The following is a 13,167-nucleotide window of genomic DNA, read 5'->3' on the forward strand; positions in this document are numbered from 1 at the left end:
AGTGGCTCGGATCCCACTTTAAACTATACGTCCAGTCCCGATTTGCCTTTCTGTGAATATAATTGGTCTTAAAACAAGTTTAACAAACAAACGTTTTGCTATCAGTTCACAATTATGATTAGCTGTGCTCTAATAGTTGGTGATATTGATAAGTGTCCAAAATGGATAGATGCACGTAAAGAGTGAGGTATTTGTAAAATTTCCTGCAACTACTCTTGAAGCATCGATATATTATAAATTGTACATATATAGTCTCCCCACAATAACCAAATGTTAGCAAGTAGATGGAGGACTTCCCCTTCCCGTTAAAATACCATTCTGTACATAACCCCCGAACTCGGGATCTCTATTACTCAATATTAGTCTGTTCGATACCCGTTGTAGGCACATGGCACAGTGGTTCGGATCCCACTTTAAACTGTAGGTCCAGTCTCGATTAGCCTTCCTGTGCATAAAGTGGACTTAAAACAACAAATCAATCAATCAAGATTAGTCAAAAGCAGGTACGTATCAAGAAATATATTTCGGGGGGGGTGTCCGAACCAAGTCTCAGAAATAATATTAGTAATAATATAAATGATTAAATTAAAGTATTCACATTAGATTAATGACATTAATTAAATATGTAAATTAATGTATTATTATTATTATTATTACTTGAATAGGCAAAAAGACGGTGTAGAAACAGGGATATAACAAAACGTATTCTTTATTTAGGTGTAGTTAATATCGCAAAAAAATGAAATGGGGAAATAAATGTCAAATAGATCAAGGATCGAATATTTATTGAATAACAAAAAAGAAGGTTGGATCCAGTAGACGAAAAGTAAATTTCTTGGTTAGTTCCATAAATCTTCTTTGACACTGGCCTTAACAACCGTATGTTCCCAATATAATCGTTGCCTTCCAATAAGTTCGGCAGAAATAAATAACCTTCGATTATACAACAAGTACTAAAAACGTATATTTTTATTATTTAATTTCAGTACTTGTGTACGATGAATTAGAGATTATAATTATATTTTCCTATATATTTTGTTTTGGGGGGCTGAACTTGTGAACTTGGATCGTGCATAAACAGTGGCACAGGAACATTTTTCATCTGTAAGGTACAAAATTCGTCCTCAATATTATATATATATATATATATATATATATATATATATATATATATATATATATATATATATATATATATAAAACGGAAAATCAGAGTTTTGTCATTTGAAAGTAGCGAATTTCTAATAATTTTAATGCAGGGTGACATTTGAAGGGACAATAGGAAGGATTTTCCCCCGTCAGTGGCGTGGCGTGGGATTTTTAAAAGTGTTACCGGTTATCAGTAGGACATTTAAGGGAGACTTGGGCGCCTCCCCACCTCATGCCCCCCCCCCCCCCAATGTCTTCCAAGTAGTTCATATAATATTAATCTGGTACGTCTGCAATTCATCAATTTCATCATATCATCACTCATCCCCATCTTCGCAAATTAGCCAAAAGTGGCACAAGGAAAGCAAAATCAATCAAATCAAATCAAAAAAGTTCTATGATGCTGTCATAAAGTGAAGTCTTTCATTTGAATTTGAATTTTTGGGTGCGTCATGGTCATGGTCCATGTTATCCACACCTGAATTCCACAAGTTTTTTTTTTTTTCACCCGAAAATTGAGTACATGGCCAAAAAAAGAGTTTCGACAACTGCGCACATCCACATAACCATGGATAGTCGTTATACCACGAAACATTGAAATGTCGGTCATATCCAGCAGACGATTTGGTTTTTAAATCGTTCAAAATAGGCTTTGGCCTCCCTTTCACCACAATTTCGATTTTTTCTGCAAAAGAACGAACCGGAAGATTGCTTCAAAATATCTTCTATCGCACGATTACACACACTGTTCAGATAGGATGAACCCGCCACCTCGGAACTCGAAGCAAGCTCCATTAATTAATTGACAATGCCCGAAAACAACATAAAGACGAAAGACACCACTCACAAAACTCGCACTGCACAGTCCCTCCCACAAACCGTTGTTTACTTTTGTAACACGTGAAGCACCCTCCTTGCCCCCTCCCCTCTCAGCATCTGCCCTTCCCCAATATTTCCTTCGGAACCTGCAAGAAGTGCAGTTCTACTACTGGTGCCATCTTAGTTCATTTGAAACCAGATTTGCCCAAAGCGCGAAACTTTTCGTTTCAAATAAGACGTATGTAGAGTGATGTAGTCTTCATCTGTTTCCTAACTACTCCCACTCCCATGTTTCGCTAAATCCACTGAAATCTCATTTCTGACACCACTACTATTTCGTATATTTTACGTCCTTTGCTACCTTTAAGGCTTTCGCTTTATAGGATAATCGTGACGATGAGGATGCATGGTGAATTATTGAAATAAAATTATTATTTATTTGTGTATGTAATTATTATTTTTTATAATTATGTAAGTAAAATAATAACAACGAACATTGAATAACCATTTCTTGCTGAGGATTCGAACCTGGGACACCTGACAGTTCAGAGCGTGCTAAGATAACAATCGGGAAATTATGCTTGTAAGTAATGTTTTCACCAAAAAACAGTTCTACCATCTCAAGAACATTGCTTCAATCCGAAATTATTTAATTCCTGCGACAACGTATGTCAATCTCAATTGGACCTTTCAACAATTATCAGAAATTTCTGTAACCGAAATAATATTATATGTATGAAATATAGAATTTTAGGTTGACATTTTTAGAAGGACAGCGGACCCCTTGATCATACCCATCCCTCTCCTCTCCTTCTCGCCCATGATGTCGAAGAAGGACAAAGAGGACTTTCGTAATTGCTGATATTTAGAGTAAATACAAAATATCACTTGGTAGCTTGCTTTTCCCCCAGTGTGATTTGATTTTTTAAAATTTTGATTTGGCAATTTAAGTCCACTTCATGCACAGTAATGCTAATCGGGACAGTTTAAAATTTGGATCCGAACCACTTGTGCCTCCACCGGGTATCGAACCCGGAATCCCTTGATTATAAGGCTGCAACACTACCACTGCGCCATCGTTCCCCAGTGTGACTGGACACCTTCAGAGTAAGATAGACCCGATTAGGCGACTTAGCTCTTTTCTGTCAATTGAATATGGCAACACTGATCTGTATCCGGTAAGGATCACCGGCAACTGCGGCGGCTAAACAGTCATGGCAATAACCCGCCTCCTCCTCCCGCCGTAACAGTCTTTGCCGCGACGGAAAGTCTTCCTTGGGTGGGCTCAGGGCCCTTTCCTCATGTTGCCTGAGGAGGGTACCGGATCAGTCCTCCTCTTCGCTTTTGCCGGTGTCAGAAAAAATGTCAGTCTGCAATGTTTACTTTACGACAATATTAGCAGTTTATGTACGTAATAATATTTTAAGACAGGTTCTTCAATTCTTTATATTTTGGTGTTACCTGCGGTAACAGCGGCTACATGCACGCCATGCCTCTGCCCCCCGTCTTGTTTTGAAACATCAAATTTCTAGTTATGAGTGACACATCTCAACCTGGGATCATTATTTTCAACCCACTTGTAAACTATATCGTACTTATGGTTTTCCATTTGGATTCATTTAAGTTTACCACACCATAGCTACGTACATACAAAAAAATCTCGTTATGCAATTTATGGTGACTGTGTACAGTGACACCAATTTATACGGGTCTGTGGGACCCGAGTCCACCCAATAATTTATGTGATTTGTGAATTCAAATTTTTGAGCCCACCCAGTGTTTTTTTTTTAAAAAATTGGCACCCCTGACTGTCTCTTTTAAATGCCATGTATTCGGTATTTTTTCAGACTTCTGGTGATTCACAAGTATTCTTGTATCGAACACTAAAACTGGGCGGTGTATCTGACGTATGTTGAGTTGCTTGGTCATTTAATCTTCTTCGAGAGCTTGTTGAAATCTGTAGTATTTTGTTGTGTTTTATAAAAATAAGTCGAGGTGGTCCCCGATCTAGGAAAACCATACGTTTGAAAGCATTGTTTTCAATCTTCGTTGCACAGTATGAATGGCCGCTTTGAAGACAGGTTTATTTTTTAATATAGTCCTATTAAATGCACACACATGGCATTTAGATGATTAAGAACGTGTGTTTTATGGAAACATGTCAGGAAACATGTCATGTCAGCCAAAACACATTTTCACCTCACTCAAGTATTATGTGAATTCAATTGAAATTGTACCAATATCTACAACTGAATGTGAATGCGGGTTCCGTGCCATAAATCTAACCTTTACTGAACAGAGGGAGATTAAATATTTGGTTAAATGATAGAATACATTGCCGTAAATCAATTTCAGTGTTGGTGTTTTATTTTCATTTGGTATGAGCTCAAAATTTTAAACCTTCGTTTTAAAAGTAATTCAAACACAAAAATTGTTATTGGGGGCCATTTTGAGTTTTTTCGACTTTATTACTACCTTCATTTGAATATTTTATTTTCTAAAAATTTCGGGGGGGGCTGTAGATCCTTCAGCACCCCCTCTGCGTATGCATGCCAGTGCCCTCTGGATCTCCCTCCCCTAAATAGTCCTCGCCTCAAAAGTGACAGAAAAGCCAAGGTGAATTCCTTTTTCTAATCTCTAATTCTCCGAAACTATTCTTTTTCGAATGAGAAAATAGAGATTAAAGTTGATTTGAAAAAAAGAAAGTATTGAAGGACAATAACAGGGAAGTTTTCCCTTTGTAAAGTCGGCTGGGCGTCTCACTGGCCTGCAGGAGACTAAGATTAGATTCCTGGGCGTGTTTTGTAAGGTCGGATTTTTGCGGCCTTCTCTCTGCATAAAACGGCTCTGGGGTTCACTCATTCTCAAATAAATAGGTACCAGTGGAGGACGACACTTCTAGGGGCGGGGGAAGGCTAAAGCAGGCTGGAGCGTGATGCTTAAAAACCAAAGGATAGAGAATGAAAGTGAAAATAAAGATTGATTGATTGATTTGTGGTTTTATGTCAACTTTATGCACAGAAAGGCTAATCGGGAGTGGACCTACAGTTTAAAGTGGGATCCGAACCACTGTGCCATGTGCCTCCAGTGGAAATAAAGAGGCAAAACAGACTGAAAGAGAAGAAAAGGAAGTGGAAAACCAACCAAAACATACTATAATAACAGAGGGAGGGGTGGATTGAGAGAAATGAAGATAAACATTTCTCACGATGGAGTGAGAATAGGAACAAAGAAAAGAAACAGTACAGAACGATAAAGAGATAAAGGAAGGAAGAGAAACAAAAAGAGAGGCATACAGAGAAATCTATAGAAAGAGAGAATGAGAAACAGAAACAAAAGGTAGAAAACGAAATAGAGAACGAGCAAGTGGAGGGAGAGAGAGAAAGAGAAGGGCAAGAAATGAAGGATGCTCTATATCTGAAGAGCCAGGGAGAGAGAGCAAAGAACGGAGGAGGGAAAATGGAACAAGACCTAATCGTGAAAAAGATACTATGGTTTTACACACAGAGAGAGATAAAAGAGTTATAAATAAAATTGAGTTTTCTGTATTACAAGTTCTAGACTCTCCCAAGTCTCATTCCAGCTCAAATGAGGCGAAAAAAAAAGTCGCCCTAGTTTCGAGTGTAAATGAAATTTTAAAATTTTACTCGCTAAACTGCTGGAAAAGGAATACAATTCAATTGTATTCAAATATTATGCACCATTACCAAGGAGGGCCTACTTGTAATCAGAGGGCCCCGGGTTCAATAGCCGTTGAAGGAACGCCGCTCCCGAAGGAGTGGTTTGGATCCCACTTGAAACTAAATATTAAGATTTCACCAGATTTCTGACTGTGATGCACCGCAAAGTCATAAGTCCAATAGGCTCGAATGTCAGTTAATGAATGAATGCTTCCTTAGTTAATGTTACCAATGTCAAGTCACTGTTCAAATTGAAGGGGATTCCAGGAAAGTGTCTCCTGTCTCATTTTCCCCAGCCTCTACATCTTCAAACCAGTAACTTTAATTTTCCCCTTCGTAAATTTTCTGTTATTTTTGTATAATTTGTATTTTAATTTTTAGGTTCATTTAACGCCGACACGTCAGTCAAAATTGTCAATTTTTACATAATATTACATTAATTTTTGTATTAAGTCCTACGTTATGCACAGATAGGCTAATTGGGATTGGACCTACAGTTTAAAGTGGGACCCTAACCTGGGAACTCTTGATTACAAGGTGATGACGTTACCACTATGCGATCGGGGAGCATTAATTTCAGATGAAATTCATGGTTTGGAAATAAATTTATTAAAATGTTGTTACTTCACACCAAACTCAGACAGAGCATTGTCGTCCTATTAAATTTTGCGCTTTATACGTTTCATAATAATAATAATAATACGCATGATGATCATAATAATAATAATATGATGAATGTTAATTTAAATTTTTATTCTATTATTTACTTTGAGCTTCAATAAATTAAAATAAATCAGTTCTTGGGTCTCACCGCGCCGCAAAAGATTTAGTATAAGTAATATAATTGTATTAGGTAAAAAAAAGTCAAAATGCGAAAATGGGAATCTCTGAACCACTCTCTTCCATCCTACATTTTCTTCAATTCCCATTATGATGCATAACCTAGATATGTAAAAAAAATCGGAGAGCATCACAGAGTAAGTCAACGAAGTAACTGGCTTTCTTGTTTTGGATCAGACTTGTAAACCGACGTAATTTGTGTAAACTAAGTGATGGCGATTCACTTCCTCGACTTGCAAGACTGTCTGTCTTGTATTTTGAACGTAGCCACCCACTGAAGGAATGAATGCACTTCCCTGAGTTTCCAAGGTCTTTGCGCGGACAAAACATAAACCAGATGTCAAAGCAAGATAAGTTTGCAAATTGCGGTGTTTAACCCTCCCCCCCCCCTCCTCCGCTCCGAGCGGCACATGACCGGTGCCGCAGATGGGAGAATACACATTCAGAGGGTTGCTTGCCCATAAGCGACAGCAGCGCCATAAGCGGAAAATCCTCGAACTTCTAGAAGGCGTGGGAACTAAATACTTGTATTTTTTGTAATAAAATTATGTAATTTCTGTTGAAGATATTGTGCAAACGCTTGGAATTATCTATCTAAATTCACGACACTAAGATGCACAATGTTGAACCTAAACCGTAAGATGGTTTAAAATTCTTCAAACGCCCCATTTAAAGCTGCTTTCACATCAAATTAATGCTGCATTTCCAATTTTTTGTACGCTAAACTAGAATCCCAATTCGATTTTTTATTCAATACATCCCTTCGTGTATCCTTCTAGAAAAGCCTTGCAGAGTATCACCGAAATTGGAGGCATATGTTAGGAGATTTTGTCAACAGAACGAGAAGCAGTTTTCAGCTGTTGAGAGAAACATCCAGCCGAGGCTTAAAACTCCAACTCACTCAATCAATCAACCAACGAAATGTCTGGACATACCATCAGGGGTAATGGTTTCGATTCCCGGAGAAGGTGCACTGCACAGTGGTGTGGTTCGGATCTCACTTAAACTGAGTCTTGAGTAACCTGTCTTAACATGGAGTAGACTTTAACCAAAACCATACTCGTGTACATTACATGTTTAATGCATCATGGTTATTGCCAGACAACGACGTGTTGCATTAGATATGACAATGTTTACGAAAGCCCACAAAGACAAAGAAAAACTGTAGACTTGCATTACCATTGTACATCGTGAGGTAATAAAATTAGATCTTTACAAAATTCAACACTAAGTATCACGCACAATGAAGTAAGAAAATGCGTCCTCAAGTTTTACGTACTTCTCACCATGGCCCAGACTCAACTTGATATTCTTGAAGAGTTGAAATATGCTCGCCTGAATTGACTTTTCAACAATGTATATGCTCCACATAAACACTGAGGACTTACCTGATGCTCCAAATCAAAATTAATATCTACTGAAATACACCAAAACTAGGATCAACTTGCTTTGCTTATTGACCACGAGGCTTTCTCGGTACCACACAAATGTTCAACTGAAAATTTGGCGTTCACCGAACAGGGCGATTGGTTATGGGCTGTGCCAGTGACTCATGGAAGTGGGTAAGTCACTAACGTTTCCAACACCATGAATCACCAGAATTACAATATATCCTTGTGGACCATTTCTCTCGGTGAAAAAGCAAGTTAATGTGTGATCCAATACGCATAGACATTACGCAACTGGTCATCCACACCTTGCTAAGAAGCTTTTCGCAATGAACAGAGGCGCAGCGAAGGTGAAGTTTTCAAAAGACATACCCCCACCCCACCCCAAGAAAAACTGTCGTGTGACATCACATTACCAATTTACAATGTAAATATGACCATTCCTACGCACTGCAACGCCTTCTGCGTTCAGTACGATCGAATGACATCAGGAAGCGGCAACTAGCCTCCAAAATGAAATCTGAATAATCTTGAAAACCCGATCTTTTCTGGCTTTGAGCTCCCACCTGGAATCGAATCCGGGACCGCTCACACCAAAGGCGAGAACGCTAACCACTTAGCCACGCGGAAGTCCTGGTTGAACAGACTTCCAGCCGAAAAACGTCCTCCCAAGTAGTATTTCGGATCCGCCACTGGTAATGCACCGATTTTGTTTTGTGCGTCTTTTCTCGTCCATTTGATCACTACAGTGGCGCACCCAGGATTTTCGAAAAGGGGCGGTCACCTGTACTTTTTTTAGTAGTGAGCCCTCATTTTGCCATCTATTCCTGCCGTTGACGTTCTTTTTTATAGGATTAAAAAGGTAAAGGTAAAAGGTAAAGTGTTCCCCTGTGCATATCACCACGCCATGAAGGCGTATAGGGGGTGCGGGGGTAACGCCCCACACTTTCTTGATCCGGTCGTGAGTGGGGGTGATGTGATCAGCATCACGCCCCTGACCGCCTTTACCCACCAGGGTTTCCCCCAGGTACCCATGTTATTCGACGCTGGGTGCGCGCCGGGGCCGCTTCCACCGTTAGAAAAGTTCCCGGATTTGAACCGGCCGGGGATCGAACCCGGGACCTTTAGCATGGTAGTCAGACGTGTTACCGAGGATTATTGGACCAAAATGGGGTTATGACCTCCGCCAACTCCTTCTTGGACACGCCACTGCTAGAGAATAATTTATAAACATACCCCTAACACCCTCAGGTTTTCCTAACTCCCCTACAAATCTTTTAGAGATAAATATTCATGGACATTTTGACACAAAATTTACTCTACATCCCCTAACGAAAAATTCTAGATAAAACAGTCACTAATATGTAGAAAAACATAGAATTACTAATATAAAAGGTGCCGCATGCTGGTGATCCGCTAAAGGAAAATTTGATTACCAGCGACCGAGATCAGAAATTATTTCAAACTGTACAGTGGAATCCATGAGTATTACAGTGCAAATTGTCCATGACTATTTTCATTAATGTATCTCTTACATCCTGTGTGTTCTTAATATATGGATTATTATGTATGCTTGTGCAGAAGTTGTAGACAGCTTGTTTTGAGTTTCCTTTTAATTCTTGAAGTTCTTATTGGGTCAAATAAAGTGCACGAACATGATTATGGACAATTTGAACGGTAATACTCATGGATCCCACTGTACGTACGAGCAGGCCCGTAGCGAGAATTTTACTTTCGGAGGGTCTTATTATCCCTTCTTATCAGCAGCCGCTTTCTAAAGATGAAAAGGTCGGGAGGGGGTAGAAGCTCTGAAGATTAATTTCTCAGTATAACTATATAAAATTAATTACCATCACATACTATTTAAATTAAATATTTGTAGGATTTCGAAGGGTGCTTCAGCCCCCTGAGCCCTCCCCCTGGCTACGTGCCTGTGTACAAGTTGAATGAGAGAGCACGAAGGAGATTTCAACGCTGGTAATGACAATGACAGCGAAGACAACTCAGACTCTCGCACGTAGCTCTACTTTCTGGGCCAGAGACTCCAATGCCCTGAGGGTCTTTGTCGTCTCGTTGTTGCCACACAGCACTCAGTGCCAACTTCCGTATTCGGTCAGCAGACGGAGGGGAAAACGAACAGGTGGGGTGGGTGGGGTAAGCTTCCCTGCAGAACAAAAGGAAAAACGAGAGGGACCTATTTCCTCGCGAATCTTTCCTTTAACAGTTGTGAAACGAATATGCCTGCAGAAGAATTTCTTCTCCGTGCGCGCACACACACAGGCTCGGACACAATAGTGTCATCTTGTATTTAAGGTGTCCCGGGTTCGAATCCCGGTGCAGTTTAGTGGTTAGGATAGCAATTTAAATGAGCTTCAGTTGAGAATAGCCCATTTGAGCACATGCCTGGGCAAACCTTTTTCTTGAGGGTGGGGGAGGGGGTAGTTGTCATTATCCTGGGAGTGTGGATGGGGTGATCGCCATTCACTCTTAGGGGTGGAACCTTCGAACTTGCCTCAGCAATGATTTTCTCCTAAATTCTAAAAAATATATCCATTTAAAATATCACCTACAATACTGCAGTGTCTGCATGAAATAAATACTTCATTGTCTAGATATCTACAATGGTTTCGTTATAACCTTGTAAAAACCACAGTAAATGTTCTCAATTCTAAGCACAACTACTCAGCATTTAGAATTTCAACGATGAGAAATGTGCAACTTGTCGAAAATCCGTTCAGTACATTTTCCCCAGTATCAGAAGCGGCAACGTAGCTGCCCACAACTCACGTTCGGGCTCACGTTGGCATGCAATGTGTCATGCTCGAAAATATTTATTTCCATACCAACACGCGCTTCAGATTCCTGAGAGGTTATGCATTGACGTTTGTGCGAGGCACAAAATAACAAAATTCGTGCTACGCTAGGACAGGGATCTCCATCACGTCATCATCATGCTAGGTCAAAATTACTAGGAGAAATCAATCGTAACAATAATGCTTCACTACACGAGAATCCTTCCAAGTCTAGAGCACAAATAAACCTTAACATTGATCACTCGCGTAACAATAAAAATAACGAATTTTACGGTACCAATTAGCAAAACTGAAGAAAACACCCTTATGCTTCAGTAGATGGGCTGATCAACTTTTTTTTTATTAAAAAAATGTACTTTACGGCAACAAAAATTAACAAGATTGATCTACCTGGCCGTAAGAGAGAACAATCAAACTAAATTGATTTGTCGATATCTCAGAGTCAAGTTGAATACTTAAATTAGATCATAGTGCAATAGAAGTATCAGGCCTCTATTAATTTTAGTAAATAGGATCTAAAAGTTTCTAAAGTTAAAGATCTTACAAAGATAGGATTATCGTGATACATTTCTTTATTGCCTTGTCTGTCTATTTAATAAAAATCGATTAAGTTTCTACGAAACAATAAATTATAATAAAGTCAATCACCCTTGGTTCATCATGCATATGCAAATGTGGAAAGCGGTTCAATCTTTCTGGAAATTTGACGATCTGTTTAGTATGACGTAGCGATTAGATGAGTATGCAATAAAACACGTCCAAAGAAAATGCGAAGTGAAATTTCTTTCCACTCAGTGGATTCAGGTTGCGATTTGCGAGTCTAACTTTAACTCCGATATATTTCATGCCAGGTCAATAACCTAAACTACTTATTGTATATGTTGAATTCGTAAGGCTATTGATTTTTCTCAAGTAGAAAACAACGGAAGTTACATTTGCCTCCAGCGGGTATCGATAACAGAACACCTTTATTACCCCAATTTATGTCATTCTACAGTGTAATCCAGCCTTCAGTTATTGTCGTGGTCCAATATGTATATTTAAGTTCTGAAAATACTAGTGAAGTGCACTCCGAAAACAGTCGTCCAAGATTCGAATTTCATGGTTGCAAATGTACGTTAGAATTTGTGCAGCTCAGTGGCGGCGATTACGCCCTCCTACTATGCTAAACCTTTATGTATCAAGGGAAAGTAAACTGTCCATGCCCCCCCCCCACCCCGTTTAGACAACTTGCCCCAATCCCATTTTTGGAACCCAATCGCCGCCACTGCTGCAGCTTATTACATCTGCATCGTAGCAGTTAACAATGATATTAATTCTAACGAGGCAACTTGTGACCAAACACAGCTCATCAATAAAAAATATATTTAATGAAAAGTATTTGGGGTCTTATATATTAATTTTTCAGACTCGTGAAATTGCAGATATTTGACCTGATGTGTGAACCGTGTCACTCATATCCACGATTATCTTTTGGTACAACATTTAATAAGTATTTGGTTTTGTCGTACCATGTATTCTTGAATATTCCAATAGGGTTATTCGAAGCTAGAAGTAGTCCTATGTGACAATCTATTGTTCAGATGACCTTTAATTTTACAAGACGAACCACTTCTAGTCGCTTCAAACCAGTGTTTTTTTCTTTAGCGTCCGTCTGCATTTCCCGCCTATTCTCAATCCAACAGGTGTACCGGATATATTTTGTCCTATAACCGCCCCCAAAAGGCCACGTACACTATTTCATTTCCACAGAGGTGCAAGATAAATGCAATTTTACTGCTTAGGGCTCAGAGATCTGGTAGGTATTTTATCCAGACTTCGCGTGTAGCCTACGATGGCAAATAAAACTCACCTGTTCTTGCCTACGCAACAGGTACACCTACGTTCAAAGAACAAAAACTTTCACCTTTGTTTTCAATCTTCACATACTCATCATCTGTTCTCCGAAACGACTATAAAGCTCGAAAATTTCACAAAATAACGGTCAACATTTACTTTTTGGCACCAATACTAAAGTAAAAATACGAAATTTTAAATTCTACAAGCCAGTCACAGTTTTTTCCAACTAAAATTGTTGTTCTAACTTATATATTTAATGATATTTTTGATAAATTGTAAAATTTCCAATAAAGTATAGTCTAGCACTTAATTTCAATTTTCATCCCCAAATAAGGCAATGTATGCCTGAACAAGAAGACCCAAACATTGTCCGCAATTTGAAACTGCTCTTTTTTGTCGCGTCTTGGTACACATACAGTACATTTAAATAAACTTTATACATCGAATTAACATGTCATTTCAGTAGGTACTTACCGTGCCAACGCGTATTCCAATACTTCTGTTTTCAGTTCTTTCACACTTGACACAAGTTTCACTACGCTGCACGATAACTGGTTCTTCAACGAAACGGCATTTGAGTTCTGTGTATCACCCCAACACCTCAATTCCTCCTTCTCTGCGCACAGCTCTCAGCTCGCG

At 39.1% G+C, this 13,167-nt stretch overlaps 1 protein-coding gene across 2 annotated transcripts in view; it reads right to left on the reverse strand.

Annotated features, from left to right (window-relative positions):
• Nucleotides 1-13,167, reverse strand: part of LOC146001616 (CD109 antigen-like) — a 123,742-nt gene extending 110,575 nt beyond the window's left edge. The window contains exon 1 of one of the 2 annotated variants that reach the window (XM_083139150.1): nt 13,003-13,167. The gene's annotated coding sequence lies outside the window, so the exon portion shown is untranslated. The remainder of the gene's footprint in view (nt 1-13,002) is intronic. The other variant, XM_083139151.1, reaches the window with a different exon arrangement.

Source organism: Lepisma saccharinum, chromosome 17 (genome assembly GCF_977018435.1).
Source record: "Lepisma saccharinum chromosome 17, izLepSacc3.1, whole genome shotgun sequence".
Lineage (NCBI taxonomy): Eukaryota > Metazoa > Arthropoda > Insecta > Zygentoma > Lepismatidae > Lepisma > Lepisma saccharinum.